At 58.0% G+C, this 21,798-nt stretch overlaps 1 long non-coding RNA gene across 3 annotated transcripts in view; it reads right to left on the bottom strand.

Moving 5' to 3' along the window:
- Window positions 1–6,759: 6,759 nt before the first annotated feature.
- LOC149860186 (uncharacterized) overlaps window positions 6,760–21,798 on the bottom strand; it is a 41,650-nt gene continuing 26,611 nt past the window's right edge. For 2 of the 3 annotated variants that reach the window (XR_016443591.1, XR_016443592.1), the window contains exon 3: window positions 6,760–7,867. This is a non-coding gene — a long non-coding RNA (uncharacterized LOC149860186). Of the gene's footprint in view, window positions 7,868–17,282; window positions 21,035–21,798 lie in introns of those variants that run through there. The other variant, XR_016443593.1, reaches the window with a different exon arrangement.

Genomic DNA, 21,798 nt, shown 5'->3' with positions numbered 1-21,798 from the left:
GTATGTGTGTGTGTGTGTCTGTGTGCACGTGCGTGTGTGCTGTTTGCATGGACACATGAGACAGTACCTATGTAGGTGTGCATGCACTTGGGTCTCTGGGAGTGTGTGGGTTGTGTGCCTGTGATTGTGTGGTCACGTGCGTGCACACATGCGATTGTGGCTGTGTGTGAGTGCACATGACCAGGTGCGCATGTGACTGTGGCTGTGAGAGGATGCATGCATACAATTATAGCTGAGGACACATCCGTGCTTGAGCATGCAATTGTGTCTATGTGAGGGCGTCTTTGTGTACGTTGTGCCTGCGTAGCTGTGTCCGTACGATGTGCTCTTGTGCTAATCACATCCATGGAAGTGTGTGTGTGTGTATGTGGTGTCTGCAGACCTGGCACCGCGGCTACCTAGAAGAGTGGTTGCGTGTGTGTATGATTGCAGTGTGTGTGTGTAGGACAGGGACTCTGAGAATGTATGTGTGCCTGTCTGTATGACCAAGTCTCCATGACTTTCCCTTTCCAACCCTATTGTCAGGTAGCCCACCACATTCCTCCCCATTTTACAGGTGGCAAAACTAAGGCACCTAAGTGTGGCAGGGACCTCTCCAAGGGACGGGGACCCAGGCGTCCTGCTTCTCAGGGGACGCGATTCTGACCTCACACCCCTTGTACGACTCTCCATTTCCGCGGGGTAGCTTTCAGGCCACCGCGGCTGTGAGCGAGACGAGAAGCCAGCCCTACCTCGACCTGCGGGTTGCAGCCGGCCTGGCCTCTTGTAGGCGCACACGCATGGTTACACGTGGAGTACACGGTGGCTGCGGGGAGGTGTACATCCCCGGTGAGAGGAAAGGCCCTGCTGAAGCCTCAGCCTGGTGGAACAGCGGGCACCGTAGAGAAAGGTCAATGATATTATCAGCTCCTAATCCAATTAATTCCTGTTTATCTGTGAATTCAGCATCGCTGCGCCAGGGAAAATGAGCAGCTTGGAAAGCCAGCTGGAGACGGGCACGCGCTGACAGGCGAGCAAGCCCGAGGACAGGGGATGTGGACCACCCGAGAGAACAGGGGCCAGGTCCCCCCAGCTGTTTCTCAGGGTAGGGGGCAGCCCCGGGGGTCACATCCAGTCCAACCACTGGCCCCTGCACCAGCCTGATCGGGGGGGAAATCCCTTCCTGACCCCAAATGCGGTCATGTTCATCTCATGACTCTCACCCCCAGGTCCTTCTCTGCAGCACTGCAGCCGGGCCGGTCTGGATGGGGGCACGCAATGGTCGTGTCCCAGGCGCACTCATCCTATTCAATGTCATCGGATTGATTTTGGACCATTTCTCCAGTTTATCAAAGTCATTCTGGATCCCAGCCCGGCCCTCCAGCGTGTCTGCGACCACACAGTGAGCTCTCATACCGCCTGCAGATCATCACTGAAGACCTGACACAGCATCAGGAGGACGGCAGGCTCCTTGATACCTCGTCTCAGTTCAGCACCAAGCCAGCAACGACTCCTTGCAGCACAGGGACCCAGCCCGCTACGCACCCACCTGATGGTGTTTTGATCTAGACTGGAGAAAGGTCATTGCCTGGGTTCATCTCAAGTCAGGCAGATCAAGGGCAGTGATTCCTCCCCTCTGTTCAGCACCGGGGAGGCCACATCTGGAGTCCTGTGTCCAGCTGTGGGCCCCCACGACAGAAAGGATGTGGACACATTGGAGAGAGTCCAGTGGAGGGCAATGAAAATGGTTGTGGGCTGGGGGGCAGGACCTGGCTAGTCTTGGCTGGGATGATGGCGCTGGGGCTGGTCCTGCTCGGAGCAGGGGGTTGGACCAGATGTGACCCCCTGAGCTCCCTTTACGCCCTCCTTGCCTGTGATTTTTCTGTGACTCCACGGCAGGGTAGAGATGCATCTTATAGATGGACTGAATCAGAGGAGTATTCGCATCTGATGCCGTGAGTTCGTGCACACAAAGCTTATGCCTCTCTGCTTTGGTGAGTCCGTAAGGCGCAGCTCTACCGTGCCGTCCTCTAGACTGCGTTCCTTAGCTCATAATGTGACAGTCACGGGAGACGGCATTGAAAACCTCACTTTCACCCAGGATGAACGCTTTCCAGCTTTTACCAAGGATGGACACTTCCTTTCCCCCAGTCTTTGCCTGCCCTGGGTGTTCAGGCTGCGACCTCTCGGGAAAGGGCTGCCTCTCGCGTGCGGACGTCCAGCGCCCTGCACAGCAGGGCACCCATTTCAGTTGGGTCATTAGATGCTGCAATGAGCAAGCTAATATTTCTGGCAGGGGCTACATTTTGTGGCTGGCTGGTTTCTCACAAAAGAGTGGGTTTAAATCTCCCTCTTGGTGTTTTACAGCCTCCCGTCTCCGGCTGGACGGGGCTGGACAGCTTTGCGATAAGGAGCCGCATGGAGCTATGGATTCCTTCAGCCGCGCTGACACCTTGGTTTGTAGCTTCTGCTGCCGGACACGGATGCACTTTGCAAAGCCATGCCGGGCCCCCTGGGAAGGATGGAGGGAGTGGGGACCTTCGCGTCCTCCCCGCAGGATGAGATCTCACGTGCAGAAAAAAGCAGGCGCGCTGTTGCCTCCCAGCTCCGTAGGGCGCCTGGCTGGGTGTCGGACCAGGTACACTGGGAGAAGATCCAGTCTGCAGTCAGCAGCTTTGGCTCTGACACCTATTTCCCTGTCAGGCCTTGGGGCAGTCATTTAACTGCCTCGTGCCTCGGTTTCCCCTTCCAGGGGGTGATTCCAGTGCTCCCGCAGGCTGCTTCTGAGCACCCTGGAAGGCCACCCACCTCACTGCCCCTGGTGCTCAGGCTCCCCAGTCCTGATCTGTTCCCCATCCTGCATCATTTGCCTGACGAAGGGCGTGTGGGCCTGCAAGCTTGCAAAGAACTATTTTTTGGCAACTATTTAGTTGGTCTAATAAAAGATATCACCTCTACCCAAAGAGCTCTTCTACCCAATGCATCCGGACTGGCAGTGGTTTTAATGCAGCTCCATGGATCCTCTTTACGGTTGCATCTTTGGTGAGATCCAAGCATGCGGGGAGAAGCCATGAGGGTCTGCGTGGATGCCAGGCTCCCCGGGGACTGCGCTGCTCTGCAGAGACGTGGCAGGGGTCCCCGGGCCATCCCTGACAGTTAAGGGAAAGCCTGGAGGGGTCCGTGCTCCTCGGCTGAAGACAAAGCCAGGGCTATGAAGTATTTGCACTTGTTAAGCTAAAGCCAGAGGAGGAGATGTTGGTAAATAGGCTATTAACACGTGGAGTCACTCCATTAATTTTGCAGAATAAATCTGCCCTTGATTCTCCCTCCCCTTCTTCCTCCCCTCGACGCTGGAGCCTGGCGGCCGTGCAGCCTCGGGCCCCGGGGGAAGGCTGGGGTGGTTTGGGACCTGGGTTGTCCACCTGGAAATGCCTGGGAGAGAGGGTCACGGCCCAAGAAATGTCAGGCCACCTGCTAGAAGGGGATACAGCTCCACCTCAGGCCCCTTCCCTTCCTTCTGCAGTAGTAGGTTGTTATCCTCTGCGTGGTTCAGCAACCCCATGAGCTGCCTTTGCTGTGACTCACCATCCCTGGTGCTGCTTCTGATCCATAGCACTGTTTCCTGCTTACTGGTTTGCGGGTGAGGGGCTCCAGTCGGATCAGGCCCAGCCCTTGACAAGTCCAGCCTGGAGGAGGCTATCCAGGAGGCAAACATGAGCCCAGAGCTGGGGCGGGGGGCAGGAAGCTGAGCATGACACATGAGTGTGACCTGCACACGCACCCCAGCTCTTGTACACGGGCAACACGTCTGCCCCAAGCAGGGATAAGCTACCCCCTCTTGTGCCTCGGTTTCCATGCCCTGCCCCCGAGAAGGCAGCTCACCTTTGTAAAACACTTGGAAACAAGTTTGAATCTGAGGGGCTAAACTCCCATCCCCAAAAAGCCCCATGCACACGCTCATGCACTCGTGCATGTGTGCACACGCACCCTGGCACGGCCGTGTCTGTGTTCTGATATCACAACTCTATTTGGCGATCTCGGCTCGCCGCTGGGCACGCTTTCTGGCCACGGCGACTCACGCCACTGCCTTCCCCAGAGCTTTGGCCCCCATGCTCAGCCTCGCCTCCGCGCATCAGGCCACGACGGAGCAGCGCCATCAATTATTTTTCTCCCCCCCTTAAATTGATGTTTCCATGGCAGGAAAGTATTTTGCCCTTTCCCAGCCCAGGAAGTAGCAGCCGCGAATGCACGTTACAGCTTGTGGGAAGCCTAATTGCACGGGATGGTTTGAATGGCAGTCAGAGCCCTATTAAAAGGGATCTGTCTCAGGGACGGGGAAGAGCACCTTGGTTTTTGTCTCAGTCGCCTCATTCGGGCGCATCCCTCAAACCGACCCTTGAAACAGGAATCAGTAGCATCCCCTTCCTCCCTCTGCAAGGACTTGAGTCTCCTCTGGGCACGGGGGTTTATTTTTTCCCCAACCCCAATGCACGAACCCCACAAATCCTTTCCTCACCCCTCGGGGCCAGATGCCAGTAAACTTCAGCTTTATATTCCTGGTGGTGCTAGCACTTCAGCTCATTATGAGAGGAAGGGGCTGGGAGATGTTGAATGCTCAAGGTCTTTTATTTTAGCCCGATTCACACGGGGTCGGACATGTGCTCGGGGGAAGGGGCATCGGTCGCCACTGAGCAGGGAGCGCGGGGCACGGCCTCCGCATCGGACCTGCCTGGACCCTAAAGGCTGCACGGGGGAGAGGAGCAGGGGAACCTGCTGGGACCCAGGTCACTCTCAGCTGCCACGCGACACAGGAGACTGGGCAAGACGGACCATATGGCATGTATATCTTGAAGTTGCCTTGCTCATCTCCAGGTCCACCCTGGCCCCATGGGACGCAGGCTGCCAAGGGCTCCCCGCGAGCTGGGGGGGATGACGGGGAGCATTCTCCGGGGACTCTCCACGGCTGGAGACCGTCTCGCCATATAAACCGGCGGCTTATCTCTGGGACCGCGCGCGGCCATATGGGATGCTAAGGCCCCAGGGAGAGCAGAGGCCGTGCGGTGCTCTGGTGTCCGCCGCACAAACCCTTCCGATGAATTTAGGGCCATCTCAGCAGCTGCCCTATTCCCCCTCTCCGCTTTGCAAGGATGTGTCTAGGAGGGGAACCCTCCCCACTGGGTTTTCCTTTGTGAGCATTTGGAAACCCAACCCCGGGCTTGGGTTTCACCGCCGCCCATTGCAGACGTGACTTTTCGCAGGGAAAGTGGCGAGCGCCTGCTCCCCGGCCCTTCTCTTCGTGTCTGTGGGAACCTCTCGCCCCCCTCCTGCGTGTTACTAGATCCTGCCTGAGGGCCGGGGGGTGCTACCCCCTGATCCCTTGAACGAGGGCAGATCAGCTTGCATGGCCCCCGTGTCGGATGGCGGTCCAGCCCGCCCGGCAACCCCCTCTCCCCACCGTGCTGCGAGCACTCTTGCTTTCCCGGTCTCTGCATCCTTACTGGGACTGCTATTCATGGAGCCATGCCGTGGCTTTCCCCGGCTGCTCGAGCTTTGCAAAGAGGCCCAGCTCCCATCCTGGGATGCTGACACGCGTGTCCCCCGGAGCCTGCACATCTCTGTGTCGGGGCAACCACAAAGCAGGCGCCGCTGTAGTGGAGCCCGGCGAGGGTCCAGCCGCCGAGGCTGGGATGAGCGGGGTCTGTCAGCCACGCAGTCACGTGCTTCGGAGCGTGGCCCCGACGGGTGCTTCCTGCCTGATTCGGACTTGCTTCGAGATGCTCAGACAGGCAGAAGCAGCAAGGGAGAGCAGGACCTGCCCACCCTTTGCACGGGCAATTTTTCAAGCAAAAGGACGAGACTAGCATTTAGGCGCCTAAATCCATTGTCCGGGCAGTGGAATAGGATCTGGCTTGCTGGTGGGAACAAAGCTAGCGCTCTGGTTTCCATGGCTTTGATCCAGCCAAGCCCCCCAAGACGCCAGCCAGCCTGGCTTTGCTGTGATTTTATGACGTCACTAGCTTCGCTGCATATTATTAAATTAACAATTATTCTAATAATAATTTATAAGTAACGATTATTAACACCAGTTCAAGTAGTATTATTGTTGTTTCTATTATTAGTACAATCCTTCAGTCTTGTGCATGGCGCACTCAGGAGATCGACGGCCAATTCCCGCCTCTGCTGCCGCTGTCCCATCTGCCTGTGTCCTTACTCTCCCCGCTGCTCCTTGCTCCCGAGCAGCGGGATCTGGGGGTCATCACTGACTCCAAGATGAACATGGGCCGGCAGTGTGTGGACGCGGTCAGGAAGGCCAACCGCACCTTGTCATGCATCCACAGATGCATCTTGAGCAGGTCCGAGGAGGTGATCCTCCCCCCCTATGTGGCACTGGTCAGGCCGCAGCTGGAGTACTGTGTCCAGTTCTGGGCGCCGCACTTCAAGAGGGATGTGGACAGCATGGAGAGGGTCCAGAGGAGGCCACTCGCATGGCAGGGGGCAGCAGGGCAGGCCCTACGAGGACAGGCTGCGGGACCTGAACCTGTTCAGCCTCCACAAGAGAAGGCCAAGGGGGATCTAGTGGCCTGTTACAAACTAGTCAGGGGGGACCAGCAGGCACTGGGGGAGACCCTGTTCCCTTCCAACCCGACCAACTATGGAACTATGAAACTATGAAACTCCTCCTGCCATCATGGACCGTAGGTACCAGCCGTCACCTGCATTCAGATTCAATAGGAAAGACAAAAGCAGTAACAACCAAGGCTATGAAGCAGGATGCATCACTTTATTTGCATGGAGGTAGCACCTGGAAGCCCCAGCCACAGGCCAAGACACAAGTGTGCAGGGCGCTGTACATTCCCAGAACAAAGAGACCACCCTGGCCCCGAGATAGCTTACAATCCGAGTAGCAAGCCAGTGCCATCTCCCTGGGGAGCAGAAGCCTTCTGCCTCCCTGGCCTGATGCTCAGGAAGCTCTTTGTCAGGTCTGATCAAAACCTATGTGGCTGCAGTTTAAACCAATAGCCCCATGTCCTGCCATCTGGGGAAAGGAAAACAGATGTTTCAAGTCTCGGGGCTCTGGCAGATGTTTCGAGGCTCTGAAGCCAAGGCAGCACTTGGACTGCAAGACTCCAGACGTGGGGGCTGGGGTGGGGACCTGGCGCAGTAGAGGGAGGACGCCTCATTTCTCTGGCTGGAGCGAGGAGGATGTGGGCCAAGTTGCAGCAAAGGAGGTGTAGGTTGGAGATCAGGAAACACTTCTCCACTGTAGAGCAGGGAGGCAGTGGGAGAGGTGCCCGGGGGGGGTCCATCACTGCACGGTTCAAGGAGAGGTAGGCAGACTGGCGGGGGGATGCCCTAGGCGCAGCGATGCTCGTGCTCTGCCGTGGGGTATCCCAGGCCCCTGGGCTGTGCTGGTTGCTACATGGGGGGGAATATGGACCCCTTTTCTGCTCCATGTGTCAGGGTTGTTTAATCCTCCTGCTGCTGGTGCCGCTGCAGCACGGGCTGGGGATGGGGCTGGGCTGTGCACCTGCGGCCACCGACCCCGCAGCGTCCTGGCTGGAGGGTCTTGCCCCTGCACCAATGCTGCACTGGGGTAGGATGGGATTTCCCCCCTGCTCAGACTGGCGCGGACTGGATTTATTGGCCTCTTCCTGGGATCTGGCTTTTCCCATGGCTGCTAGCAGGCAGGGAACGAGGGGGGGGCCACCAGCCTGCAAAACCACCGTGGCAGAACAATGCCAACGCATCTCCCTTGATAGGATCGAGGAGGCCGACGACTCCCGGCAACTTCATCTCCCGAGGTGGGCCGGAGGATGTGCCTGCCTGCCCCGCGTCTTCAATCACCGCCGGGTGGGGACGCCGGAGGCCCCAGGCTTGCCGGCTGAGACTAGGAGACAAAATACAACTGTCAAAGCGTGGACCCCGGCTGTGATGTCTGGGCCACGAGGCACCGCCACCCCTCGTTAGCCGGTGCCCTGCTGCAGCGCCAGACGCGGGACCGCGCCACGTGCCAGGGAGAGCCGCCTGCCGCGGCTTGCAAGGATCAGCGCTGAGCCAACGGCAGCGCGTGTGATCAGCCTGACACCGGTGCTTGCTCTCCCTTCCTTTCTTTCTTGCTTTCTTTCTTTCTTCCATCCATCTGCCTCTGTCCCTATTCCTCTCCTTCTCTGCATCCGTTTCCTGCTAATCTCTCCTCACTCCACAGGTGTTAGTGACCCTCTCTTCTTTTTTAATGGTCTTGATGCTCCCCTCTTCAAACGATCTTTTCTTCTCCAGCGTTGTGTCTCAGCCATTCCTGGCGATGCCTGTCTTCTATTTCCCAGCCTTTTTCTAGCTACAAACCTTAACTCAGGGGTGGTTGTAGTAACTCAGGTGCAGCAATTTTAACTCAGGCGTGGAAATGGCTCGACAGTGAAGTGTTGGAGAGACTGTCAAGGTGCTCAAGAAAGCTCAATTTTGTTTTACGAATCTGAATAACTGACTTTTTTTTTACTATAATGACTGCGGGACTAATGACATAAGATCTTTTGACTGTTTTTTGCCTGATGTGTTGTGTTTTTCTTTTTAAACTGTATATACAAGCTAGCAAATCCACGCAGATCCCTGTAGTTATATCTCTTGTTGCTTTTTTTACTGAGTAATATGGTGCCGGTGCCCTGGAGTATTAAGACCCCTTCTATAGTTTCTCTGTCATTGGGGAAAATAGGTGTTGTGTTGTATGCGGGTGCATTGCCCCATCTGCACCTTCTCTTGCAAAATCCTAGCTCTTTCCATGTCACCCAGGGAGCAGAGGCCACCACTTTCACTGGGCAGACCTCCACCAGGTCTGGCCATGCACCCAGAGCAGTGGCTTAAAGGCTCTTGCTGGGATAAATCAAGGTATATGGATCTGGCCCCTGATTGTCAGAGCCCCTGGCACAGGATGCAAGATCCCCGTCCCAGGGGGGCAGGGGCAGGGGAGGGAGGAAGAGGAGGATGGAGGGTGGGATGGAGGGAGCAGTTTGATCAGCCATTGCAGCTTGGAAATCAGAGCAAGTGTGGGGCAAGGAAACCCTAAGGAGCAAAGCAGGGCATGTAGGGAGTGTATTTGTCTACCTGCAGCATTGTTAACTGGTGGGATTCATTGCCGCAGGAAGTGGTGGAGGCAGAGAGCAGAGCTGGGGTCAACGGGGCAGACACAACTTACCGAACCCGCTCTGTTTTGGAGCATCTTCCTCTGAACCCCAAATTGTTGTAATTGTTCGATTTTCACAGGTTCAGGCCCTTTTGAAGCGCTCTGCAGCGTGCACTTCTGTTGGCTCGCAGCTGTGAAGCGTTTCCAGGGGCCAGAGAGGGCAAAAATTGGCACTTCTGTCTGTGCCTCAAGGGACTGGATAAACTCATGGAGGATCCATTTATCAATGGGTGTTGCGCAGGCTGGCTGGAGATGTTTCCTCTGGCCTCTCTAGGCCAATAATGATCTCCCCTATTCAAGTGGGGACAGATCCCACTCGAGATACCCCGTTCAGTGCTCTCCCTGCGTGGCCTCCACTTCTGCTGCTGTCAGAAACGGGAGACTGGGCCAGACGGACCACGGGTCTGAGCCCGGCTGAGGGTCTTATGAGCAGCACTGGCCGGAGGCCTGACCCAGGAGGGGTGCGGGGGATGCCCCGCGCCTGGAGCAACCCAGCTGGGAGATGCCCTTGTATGTCTCACCTCTCTTTTGCAGAGGATTTGCCCCTTGCTCTGGAGCAGGAGTGTCCACACATGGTGTTGATCTGGAATAGCTCCGGAGCCAGCTACGTGGCTACACCGCCTCATTCATTGGCTTGCTGCTGTATGTACCTGCCTACCACCTGCCCCCAAATAGGACACCCAGCCGGTTTGGGGCAGGAAGACAGGAGAAAGACGGGGTTTTCCATTTAACCACTGGGTCCAGGCTCATTCCCGTTCTGGATGGCTAGTTTGCAGGGCACGTGCAAGCGTGGTATATGGGTAAATAAGGTAAACAGGCATTGCCCCTGCACCCCCCGCCCCTAAAGACAGCGAGAGACATTCCCTGCTCTGAATAACTTCTAGGCCGCGGGAGCGAGGCAGGGAAGGGAGGAGGCCTTCGCCCCGTGTGGGCCGGCAGGTTGCACGCCCCTCTCCAGATGCAGCAGCCCCGCAGGAGCTCGGGGGCCGTCTCCCGGCTCTGCCTTGCACTGGAGCCCCCTCTCCCCGCTCACGCTGCTCCCACGACCGGCTTCCCCGGCGTCCTGGCCGAATTCCAGCTCAGGAAATTACCTTCTGCCTCCCTCCGCACCCCCTGCCGCGTCAATCGGATGCAGCCATCTCCGCTCCCTTGCTGGCACTGCTGCGCAGTGCCGCTGCGCGCTGTTAAGCAGATGCCACCCGAGGTGGGCGATTCAGCCCTCGCCACAGGGGACCTGGGGGGTCAGGGCTGGTGTTGAGAGCTGAGTGCTGCCTGCTGCACTCTTCCTACCCAAGAGAACCAGGTTGCCCCCGCTTTTCCCCTTCCTGGGGGTTTCCTGCCGGCCGGGGGGGGGGACCTAAATCTGTTTGCAATGCAGCAAGAGCAAGCGGAGCCGGGCTGAGCTATGGCGGGTATATCGCTGGCTGCCAGGGGGACGTGACGCCAATGCAAGGCCGTAGCTTGGCCACGGTCCCAAGAGAGATGCTGGCCCGAGGGGCTGTGTCTTGGTGGCGACCGTGAGCAGCACTGGGTGGATGGAGACTAGCACGTGCTGCAGTCGCGCCATCACATGGCTGGGGGTGCAGATCATGCGGTTGCCCGTGTGTAATGACGTTGGCCTGGCTCTCCCCAAGGAGGATGCTTCCCATCCCAGCCCCTAATGCCGGCTCCCATGCCCCAGACCCTGCCACGTGCCTGGGGTGCCCCTGCCGGCCCCTTCTCAGCCAGGGGTGCCCCGTGGAGGGGGTTCAATGCATGCAAAAGAGGCACCGGGGACACCGTGCAGACAAGCCCAGAGGGCAGAATTGCTGCAATCGCCGCGGCCGAGAGGAAGGAGCTCTCCGACTCCGGCGTATCCAGGCTGGGCATGAGCCTGGCACACGGGGCCTTTTGCAAGCTGCCTCCCTGCGAGAAGCAATGATGTAGGATCCCGTGATGTTCTGGACCCGGCGGCTTTTCCCGTTAAGCCCCTGCTGCAAAAGACTCCCCAAGGCTTCCCCTGTGGCCCTCAGCCTGGAGCCAGGTTTTTAGTCCCCCCGCGCCCAACATTTGTTTTACCAGCAAAGTCCCTTGCTGTCAGGAACAGAGACAACGAGGCAGAAGAGAGCCCCTTTGCTGCCTGTCCTGGAGACCCGAGCCGGGACGCCTGGCCAAGGTAGCCCGTAGCCCGGCCCTCGCTGACTGCGGGCGCCGGGAAGAGAAGAAATCAAAGGCCAAACTCGTTTGCTAAGTGTGCGCTGAGGAGGAGACCGCCTTCAACACGGTGTCCAGGGAGAAATACACCCATGTGCACATGGAGTATGATGTCTAGACACGCATGTGCCCTGGCTACGTAGCCATGCCCCGGGAGGAGAGCTGTGATGCTTAGTACCCAGGTGCAGATAAAGGCTGGGCCCGCTGTGAGCACCCTCCGCTCTCTCCCCTCTCCATGAATCATAATGAATGGGTGAGCATCAGCTCTGGAGCCAGCGCTGCTGCTCCGGGCTGCGTTCCCCACCCCCTCCTCCGCCCGCCGCTGCGGGATGACACTCATGCATCAGCGGCACTTGAAGCGCTGGCGTGGCGCGGAGGCTGTCGGCTCCGCGCAGGGTGCCAGGCCGGGCGAGGAGGGGTCTCGGGAGCGACCCCCCCCGGTTTAGTTCCACTTGATGCCGCTCGGCACGGATGGAGGGCCCTCGACAGGATGGGAGGAAATTATTCACTAGAATACCCCAGCGGCCTGCTCAGGGCATTGTGATAGCAGGGCATGGAAATGCACATGTACGCAGGCACGGAAATACACACATGTGCATGCACACATGGAAGTACGTGTGTATACAGACATTGTAAGACATGCATGCATGGAAATGCATGTGTACACAGGCACGGAAATACGCACGTGTGCATGCACGCATGGAAGTACATGTGTACACAGACATGGTAATGCATGCATGCGCACACACCCATATGCAGAGATACACTGCACACAGAGAGATGCACATGCACACATATACACATGCACACGCACATATGTGGAAGTACAGGCGCTCAAGGGAACACACACACACGTATGCATGCACACACAGAAATACACATGCATGTATACAAACACACAGACATGGAAAAACGCACCAGAAATACACAGACACACAGGAATATACACACACGTATGGAAATACAAACCTGTATGCACACAGACACACAGGGAAATACACATACACACAGAAATACATATGCACAAACACACACACACACAGAAATACACACACACACAGGAGGGTGGTGGTGGACGGGCTGATGTCGACCTGGGGGGGAGTGGGCAGTGGGGCCCCCAGGGCTCGGTCCTCGGGCCAGTGCTGTTCAACATCTTCATCGGCGACCTGGACGAGGGGGCGGCGAGCACCCTGCTCAAGTTCGCTGCTGACACCAAGCTGGGGGGGAAAGTGAATGCGCCGGCAGGCAGGGGCCGCGTCCGGGCAGACCTGGACAGGTCAGAGACGTGGGGGGATCTGAGCAGGATGCGGTTCGACAAGGACAAGTGCAGGGTGCTGCACCTGGGGAGGGGGAACCAGCATTGTGGCTGTAGGTCAGGGGCTGCCCCTCTCGGCGGCACAGGGGCAGAGAGGGATCTGGGAGTCAGGACTGACTCCAGGATGAACACGAGCCGCCAGTGCGCCGAGGCAGTAGGCAGAGCCACCCGCGCCCTGTCCTGCATCAACGGGGGCATCACTGACAGGTCCAGGGAGGTCTTGCTCCCCCCCATGCGGCGCTGGTCCGGCCGCGGCTGGAGTCCTGTGTCCAGCCCTGGGCGCCGCACTTCACGAGGGGCGTGGGGAGCCTGGAGAGGGTCCAGAGGAGGCCGCTCATGTGGTTGGGGGCCTCCGTGGCCAGCCCGATGAGGAGAGGCTGAGGGACCCGAATCTCTTCAGTCTCCGCAAGAGGAGCCTGAGGGGGATCTCGTGGCTGCTACAGCCTCATCAGGGGCCACCGGCAGGGACTCGGGGGACGTCTGTTCCCCAGGCCCCCCTTGGGGTCACCAGGAGCAATGGCCACAAGCTGCGGGAGGAGAGGTTTAGGTTGGATATGAGGAAGAACGACTTCACGGTAAGGGTGGCCAGAGCCTGGAACAGGCCCCCCAGAGCGGGGGTGCTCTCGCCCTCCCTGGGGATCTTCCAGAGGAGCCGGGACGGGCACCTGGCTGGGGGCTTGTGACCCCTCCACCCCCCGTGCTCCTTCCTGCCCACGGCGGGGTCGGACTCGATGGTCTGCTGCGGTCCCCCCGACTCATTGACTCTGTGACTCTGCGATTCTAGGAATACACACGCACGTATATCCACACACACATGTACACATACACACACAGAGAAATGCACAGACACACACAGGAATGCAGGCGCGTGCACACATGCACACGTGGAAATACACCCATTGACACACCTGTGTGTGCATGCACGCCCTCGGGTCGGGGGTCTGATATCCATCCCCCTCGTGGGGCGCAAATCCAGAGCATTTCCTCCCCGTGAAGCCAGCCAGCCCCCTGCTGCAAGTCCCTTCCCCGTGACCCAGGCGTCTAGCTGGAAGATGCCCCCGACGCGAGTGGAATCGCGGCACGTTTATGGTCGTGACGTGGAGCTCAGGATCCAGCCCGGCTCCTTTCCAGGGGTGCAACTGAGCCAGCCGGACCCGCTCCCCCCTGCCCCCCGGCCCTCCTGGCTGCAACGCCTTTCTGCCGAGGGAGCCAGGGAGATGCCGACGGGGTTACTTGGGAGAGGCAACGCCAGGTGCCAGGGAACCGTCCTTTCGCAGCTTCACTATCCGCTTACCAGGGCCCTGCATGCCACCGAGGTCTGCCCGTATTTCATCTCCTCCAGTGACCGGCCCTGGATGTCAGACGTACTCTTCAGGGGGGACTTAAAGGCCTTCTCTGCCCCCCTCGTCTGTCGCCCAGTCCCCGGCCCTGCCACAGCCACCCGCACCCACGTCCCTGAGGCACCAGGGCGGCGGGGTTTAAAGGGAAATCCCCGCCTTGGCCGAGCTGAGTGGCCGCACAGGGGTTATTTTAGACGTGGATGCCACGGGGTGGGAGCTCGTTAAGGGATGAGCAGGAAGACCTAGTGCCTGTGAAGCCAGCTGTGGGCCAGTGGTTGGAGCCTGGGAGGCAGGCGCTATGGGCCCTAATCCCAGTCTGGTTGTAGACTCTGGCCATGCCATGCCTCAGTTTGCCTGCCTGTGGAATGGGAACAGCGAGAAGACCCCCCATCGTAGGGTCACGCTGAGGATCCAGGGGTTGGTGCCTGCTGAATGCCAGGGCAAGGCAGGGAGAAAATGGTTTGTAGGAGGGCATGGGCCACGGGACGGCTTCCAGCACACAGCACCAAACCCACGGGTTTCAAGATGAACGGTGCAGACCCAGCCTCAGGAAGCTGGGTAGATGCACAGCGAGAGACAGCCCCCCAAAGCTCATCGCTGGCTGTGGCGCGGGCAGGCTGATGGGCGCACGGTGCCTTTGCCGCGTCCCGCCGGGCGGCGGGTCGAGAAGCTATCCTGCCCGGGCCTGGTCTATAACGAATTCGCTTACAACACAATTGCGGGATCGATCTGGGCCGGGCTGGCAGACCCTGTGAGCGTGTGCGTGTGCGTGCGCGTGTGCGTGTGCGGAGGCTGGCTGACAGCGAGCAGGGAACGAGGTGGCTTGTGGACATCCTCCTGATGAAGAAGGGCAGCCGGGTCTATCGAGGCAGCCCCCCCGCAGGGAAGAAGCAGGTCCTGGCTTCCCCCCACGACTGCAGAGGACCGACTGCTCCGATCTCATGGGAGTCGGATTTGCGTGGCTCCCGGGGCCTCCCGGGCCGTCCAGCCTCACCCCCTGCACCCATGGGATCCGCCGCCCCAAGCAGCCTCTGCTTGAACCAGAAGACGCCGTCACTCCCCCGGGGAACGCTGTCGTCCCCATCCACCTGCTCCGATGGGAAGTTATCTACAAGTTATCATGGCATCTGGGACCAGCCACGCTCCAGGGACAAGTAGAGGCACAGAGGTGAGATGATGCGGCCAAGGGCACACAGCAGATCGGTGGCACAGGGGTGCACGCAACCCCTCTCGGACTGCAGCAGGAAGCTGACGTCCTTCTCCCGATCCCTCTCAGATGGGAATCTCCCGGAAGACCCTCTAGACGCGTGATTATTCTCGTCACCCCCTTCACCTTGGACCATTCGTCTTCAAGCAGCTCGAGCCGTACCCTGAGCTAGCGCAGAGTCCGTATCGGCACTCGTGGCCTTGCTGCTGGTTTGATCCTAGTCCGTACGCAGCAGCAAAGCTGGTTTTTCTCCGGTTCAGCTTGGGCCCCTCTGAGACTTGCAGACTGGCGAAGTCTGAAAGCAGCTTGCACTTCGCTTATCGTATGGACAGGGCAGATGGCTTATAACATCTGAACAGCAGAGCCGCCGTGGACTGGGTCAGACCCAGGGACTTTCTCTTCTCCACTCAGTATTCTGGAAACCACCTCCTGCCCCCCTCCAGCTGACCGGGCCTGGCCTCGTTAGTCCCCGCTAGCACTCATCACCCTTGCTGCCCTTCTCTGCACCTTCTTCCGGATCCTCTTGGAGGTGCAGGGGCCAGACAACAGGGCTCCACAAAAAGGGGCAGAGTTAAGGTGAAGTATTTTCAGACCCCTGGACGTATTCAGCACGAACACCAGGCCTTTTTTTTCCACCCTCCCTCGAACGCACAGCAGGGACATCAGCAAAGCAAATGACGTGGCTTCCTTTGGGGGGGAAAAAAGAGACCATGCAGTCTGCAGCCCCGAAGTTCGGCTCTGGAAATAGGATGCGAACGGTTGATCTACAGGATGCAAAGCAAAGTGGACATATTTAATGACAGATGGAGATGTCGTATCGATCATATGGGCAAGGAGTGAAATACGGTCATACATGGGCTGCTGGAGAATTTGCCAAGCGCGGTGGAGGATTAAACAACGGAGCGGTCAATAAGAGACCGCGCCAGGCCCCGGCAGTCCGGGCTCCCGGAGCAGGGCCTTTCTCCTCGGTGTCAGGGATAGACTGAGGCTGGAAGTCCAAAGGGCTCCAAAACAGCGGGTCAGAGGAGCAAAAAAAGCGGAGTCGGTGGGAGACGAAGCGTGCTGGGGTTACGACCCCGGGCCTTCAGCGGGGAATGCAAGCAGGATGAGGCCCGAAGAACAGAAGGCAGGTGTCAGTCTTAAAAGCTGGCGCGTAATGGGTTGCCTGTCGACGATCGATGTAAGCCGGGGGTGGCGGGAGTGGGACTGGGTTTCCTCCTCGGGCTCTGGGCGTGGAGGGGGACGCAGAGACCCCAACCCACAGATATTCTTCTTGAGGACCCCCGGGGTAGCCAACCGTGGGGGGCTCGCACCCCACTGTCAGGCCTAACAAAAAGGGACCCCCCTTTAACCCTCTGAATGCCAAAGCTGACAACACCTCTCAGAGAGGATCACCATAGTGACTATCTACCCTGCAGGCACCAAAGATCGTCTCCTGGGCGGTCTCGCAGGCACAGGGCAAGGTATCCGAGCCCTCCCTCAAACCGTTGGCCAAGACCAAGCACGGCTGAACCACGCGGCCTCCGGGCCTGGCATTGGCATCTAGGTTGCCCGTCTAGATAGGGGGATATCTGCACTCCCAGGACTATGGATCCGGGAAGGAAGATACTGGCCCAGTTCTGCTTGTATGGCTTATGAAGTTTTGCAGATGCTTAAGTGATTTAGGAACTGAACTGGCACTTGAAATAATCATCATAAAACTACCCACAGCAAGCAGTCTGCGGAGAGCACGACCTCCCAAGACCGGCCGGCTACAGGGAAGAAACCCTCGACGATGCTGGAGAGGTTGGGGGGAGTCAGACAGCTCCTCTGGTTGGTGCCGGGGTGACCAAGTGACCCCAAGAGGGTAACTCATCCCCTCGTCCCACTAACACCCCCTTCGTCAGGCTGCTCGGGCTGCAAGACTAGCGGCCTCAACCCCCTTGAACCCCAAGGGATGGAGCCTTTCCAAAGCCAGCCCCCACCGCCCAGGACCCTGCTGCCAAGGCCGTCTGTCCCTCCGTGCCCCGCGCCCGAGCGAGACCCGACGGGGAGAAAGGTCTGCCTGGCGAAGCCCTCGGGAAAGGTCCCCGTCTGTCCGGCGAAACGCAGAGCCGCAGCCTCGGTATAATTCCCCTCAAAACAAGATTTATTGAAGTCCTGTCGGTGGAAATCGCTGTGCTGTGGAACAGGCCCCGTGTAGATTCGATCGCTCAGACGTGCCCTGCTACATTTTTCATTAGGAGGCATATTGGCTGGGGGAGGCTGACCTCCGAGGCGCTGCCTCTTAAACAAGAACCAAAGCTGAGCGGGTGGGAGCAGGGGGAGAGGACGCGGCAGGGAGCGAGACCTGAAACGTGCCATTTCTCCCAGCAAAACGGAGCCCACTGGAAGCCAGAGCAGCCGTCCGGAGAAGGCAGGATCGAGGCAGAGGCTCCAGGTTGGGATTTCAGAGCTGGCTTTCGCAGGGCAACTCATCCACAGAAGTCGCTCAGACACGTGAGCAGGCCCCTCAGAGGCACGGGGACCAGGTGCATCCAACACCATGTTTAGGGCTTTTCATCTAATTCAATTGTTCTCCACCTTCAGAGACTCGAGACCCCTCTGCACGCATTTGGAAAGTGCCAGCTCCTGGTTTCTCCCCGCTGTTTGGTCTGCAGAAAAATAACAAGGCTGTTGTTTTGCTGCAAAGGCCCCCAGAAGACCTCCGCGACGGGGAGACGCTGCCCCGGGTCGCCGAGTCTCGGTGCTGGGTGGATGGAGATCCTGCACTAGAAACCTCTGCGTTTAGCGTGTGCACCCTGCTTGCACGCCTTGCGGAGCTGACGTGGGGTGAGCCCCTTGAAAGGATCGCCAGGCAGCCCCGGTTGAGACTCCCGACGCAGCAAGGGCCTGGGCTGCGCTCACACCGCTAGGCGCCCCTGCAGAGCAAAGGGATCCTGCAATGATTTTGTTCCCATCAAGGGGGTGTTTTCATACACCCCCCTCGATGGGGACTCCCTGCAAGAAAGAGACGGGCTCCCACCGCAGCCCCTCCGCACCCAGAGGCTCGGAGCATTTCGGCCGCGTTGACCAGCGGTTTCGGTCGTCCGTGGAGCCCAACTCGCTCTAACGCTGGCCGGGTCTGGCGTGTTGGGTTTGCAGAACCGGCTGCTCCCTCTTGCAAATTAGCTTCTTGTTTGAGATCTAAATAAATGAGACTTCAGCGGCTGGCAGGCCCCAGGCTTTTCACATCGATGCTGTGGTCAAGTACCTGAATGCACGTGCTGTCCTGGCTCGCGGAGAAGGTGCAGAGAAGGGCAACAAGGACGCTAAGTGCCGTGGAGGGGACTGACGGGGCCGGGCCTGGCCAGCTTAGACAAGAGACGCTGGAGCGGGGACGGGAGAAGGCTTTCCAAAATACTCAGTGGAGAAGAAAGTCACTCTTAAAGGGTGGCTTAGAGGGGATCAGGAGCCCTGGGGCTCGGCTGCGTCTCCCCTGGTCCCCTGTTGTGCCGCAAGCGGACACCCACCTGCCGGGCACACCCAAGGGAAAACCCCCTAGGAAGAAGCAGTTCTTCGCCTCTTGGGAGATGATGCTGGGGCCTGCGAGACGGCCGGCCCGCTGGGGCTAGCCGGGTCACGCTCCCTGCTCCGGGACAGCTCCCTCCACGTGCCACCAAGTCCCTGCGCCGACCGCGGCCGAGCGCGCCGCGGCCCCGACCGTCTCCACCGCGGCACCCTGCCCGCAGCCGACGGCGGAGCCGGGCACGCGGCAGTCCCGAGGCTTCAGCGAGCGTGACCGAACGCGACACTTTGCCCGGGCTGGGAGGAAGTCAGATACATGCCGATGCACAGGGAACAACAGGCAGCGTTACAGGGAGGGTTACGGCATTTGGCTTTATCAGACCCCATCTCTGGGGCCTTTCTTTATGGCCATGCATTTGATACTGCTGGGAGAATACCTCTTCGCCCGCCCCGATGCACCTCTCCGCTCCCACTTTCTGCAGCCCCCTTTGGTTTGATTTCCAAGTTCTGACACAGCCATTAGTTACAAAGAGCGATTATTTTTATCGTTGTCATTAAGTCATTTTTTAAATGGCTCCAGGCGGCATCAGAGAACAAAGAAACAAAATACCCGTGAAAAGAGTTAATCACAAATTACTAATTATTCCCCCCTCTTTCCTTGCGCGCTTTCCTCCCCAAATCATGAAATATTATCCCCATGAAGAAAGGAGAAGAGCTCTCTCTTCGTGAGCCCTTCACGGCTCTTATGCACCTAATTCATCACATGAGAAACACTTCCTGATCGTCCGAGATTATTTGGAGAAGCAAGCGGACGACCCGCTGACCCCGGCTGGTGGGGAAGTGGGTGAGGGGCCGCCCTGATTTACGGGTGCCAGGCTCCGGCCCGGGCTGCCACCTGGCGAGGCCAACGGCCAGGAGTAAGGTGGGACGCCGCACGGGACGAGGTCTTACCCGAATCGCAGCGCAGGCACGACTCTGTCTGCTTCTGAGCCCGCGGGGATTTTATGGGGCTGGTCATTTCAAACGCACCGAGCGCTTTGAACAGGCTTGTTCCTGCCACCGGCTTTTCCACTTATTTATGGCGAGCCGTGTTGTTTCTCCCGCCAGCCTCCACGTGTGTGACCGAGGCAGGCAGGGGGTGAGCTGAAGGCCTGGTTCACCCCTCTTATTCGGCTCTAGGTCCCTCCCAGAAAATACCAACACTTTGCTTTCGCTTCTGTTTTTACTACTGAAAAATAATGGAGCGCTTCTGTTGCGAAGACCCCAGCACGACAGGAGGGTTCGGAGACCCCGGGGTCTTCTTGGAAATCTCTGAGTTGATGTTGTGAATTGTGCGTAGGTGTTTGCACATGGCCTGGTACTAAGGTGATACACCCCTGAAAGGATCTCACGGGACCCCGGTTGAGAATCACTGCCCACCGCTGGAGGGCAAGGAGGCAAATCATGGGATTGAGACTTTCTGCAAGCCTTGTCGGCATATGGTGGCAGAAGCTGCATAATCCCACATCTACTTGACCCTCAAAGCCCTTGAACGGATCTCAAGGCAGCCTGGGGTGTCCTGAAGCCCCGGCTGAGAATCACTGGCTTAAGGCAACTACCGCTGGAGGGTTAGAAAGCAAATCATGGGCTCAAGACATACTGCAAACCTTGTCAGGATATGCATGGTACAGGCTCCATAATCCTGCATCTACCTGACCCTCAAAGCCCCCCTCTCTGCCTTTGAGTCCAGCGGTCGATAAGATATTCAGACCAAAACTGTGCGGCAGCTCCGGCTGGTTGAGCATTCAACTCACTTTGAAAAAACAGATGACCAAGGGAATGGAGCAGATATGTGGAAACAGCAACTAGTCTGGATTAGCTCCTGGATTTCTTCCTCTCAGTGTTCGATCTTCCAAGAAACCAGGCTTGAGGACCAGAGATGAGCCCTTGCCCAAACCTCTGAGCTCGATGGTGTCCAATAAAAGAGACCACCCAAAAAAAGACCCCCATGCCTCTTCTATGTTTCCTGGACCATCACGGCTATAACAGCACTTCAACCCTGCTCTGAACTGCCTGGCTTTTCCTGTGCAGATCTGCTGAAGAAAGTCTTGCACCGGAAAGGCATTTGCCTAACTCTACCGCACCCATAAAAGAAATCCTTAAATCTCACATCATTCCAGGACCACGATGGCTACAGTGCTGCAGCGCTGCCTGATCTTGGCAGGCATTTGCGACGTAAATCCCATCCCCTACTTGAGTTCAGGGAATAGGTTGCCTTCCTGTAGCAGGTCCAATCAAAACCGTAGACCCAGCCGCCGCCAGTCTTCAACGTATTCAGAATCGAGGTCTGGGATGTCAGCCTGAACAAAGACAAAATCAGAACTGAAGACAGCGAGGCGGGAAGGGAGCTCAGGGGGTCACATCTAGTCCAAGCCCCCGCTCCAAGCAGGACCAGCCCCAGCGACATCATCCCAGCCAAGTCTAGCAAGGTCTTCAAAACCTCCAAGGGTGGAGACCGCGCCACCTCTCTGCGTAACTTGTGCCAGTGCTTCACCACCCGCCTTGTGAGAGAGTTTTTCCCAATATCCAACCTCAACGTCCCTTGCTGCAGCCTGAGCCCATTGCTCCTTCTGTCATCTGCCCCCACTGAGGACAGCCCAGCTCCATCCTCTTTGCAGCCCATTGGCAGGGAGTTGAAGGCTGCTATTCAACCCCCTCTCCAAGAAAGGCAAGGATGGATTCCTACACCGCTCCGTGGGATGCTTTCGTGGGTTTGCCGGTGAGGGGGTTTGTGGGTGTCCACACGGCAGCACTTCTCCGAGCCTTTATGAACGGACAGAAGCACACAGCAGGTGCAAAACCCACGAACCGCTCAGATCACATCAGCAGAATCCCATTTAATGATCTGCATAGCTATAACCCACTGACCTGCTTGGGTTTTTTGGGTGGGTTTCCCTCTTTTTCTTTTTACAGGGAAAAAAGTTATCTTGGTCATTTTGGTCAAAGACCAACTCCATGTTGCCTTAAAAAAATTCAAATAAATCCGGCTCCCCCGGCACGCCGGGTCGGGGTTCAGGAGGATTTTCAAAGCGACGCTAGTTCTCATGTTCAGAGACAGACAAAT

The sequence above is a fragment of the Crocodylus siamensis genome, chromosome 7 (genome assembly GCF_052110815.1).
Source record: "Crocodylus siamensis isolate JL-2025a chromosome 7, ASM5211081v1, whole genome shotgun sequence".
Lineage (NCBI taxonomy): Eukaryota > Metazoa > Chordata > Crocodylia > Crocodylidae > Crocodylus > Crocodylus siamensis.
The sequence above is the reverse complement of the archived record's forward strand: the minus strand, read 5'-3'. Positions and strand labels throughout refer to the sequence as shown.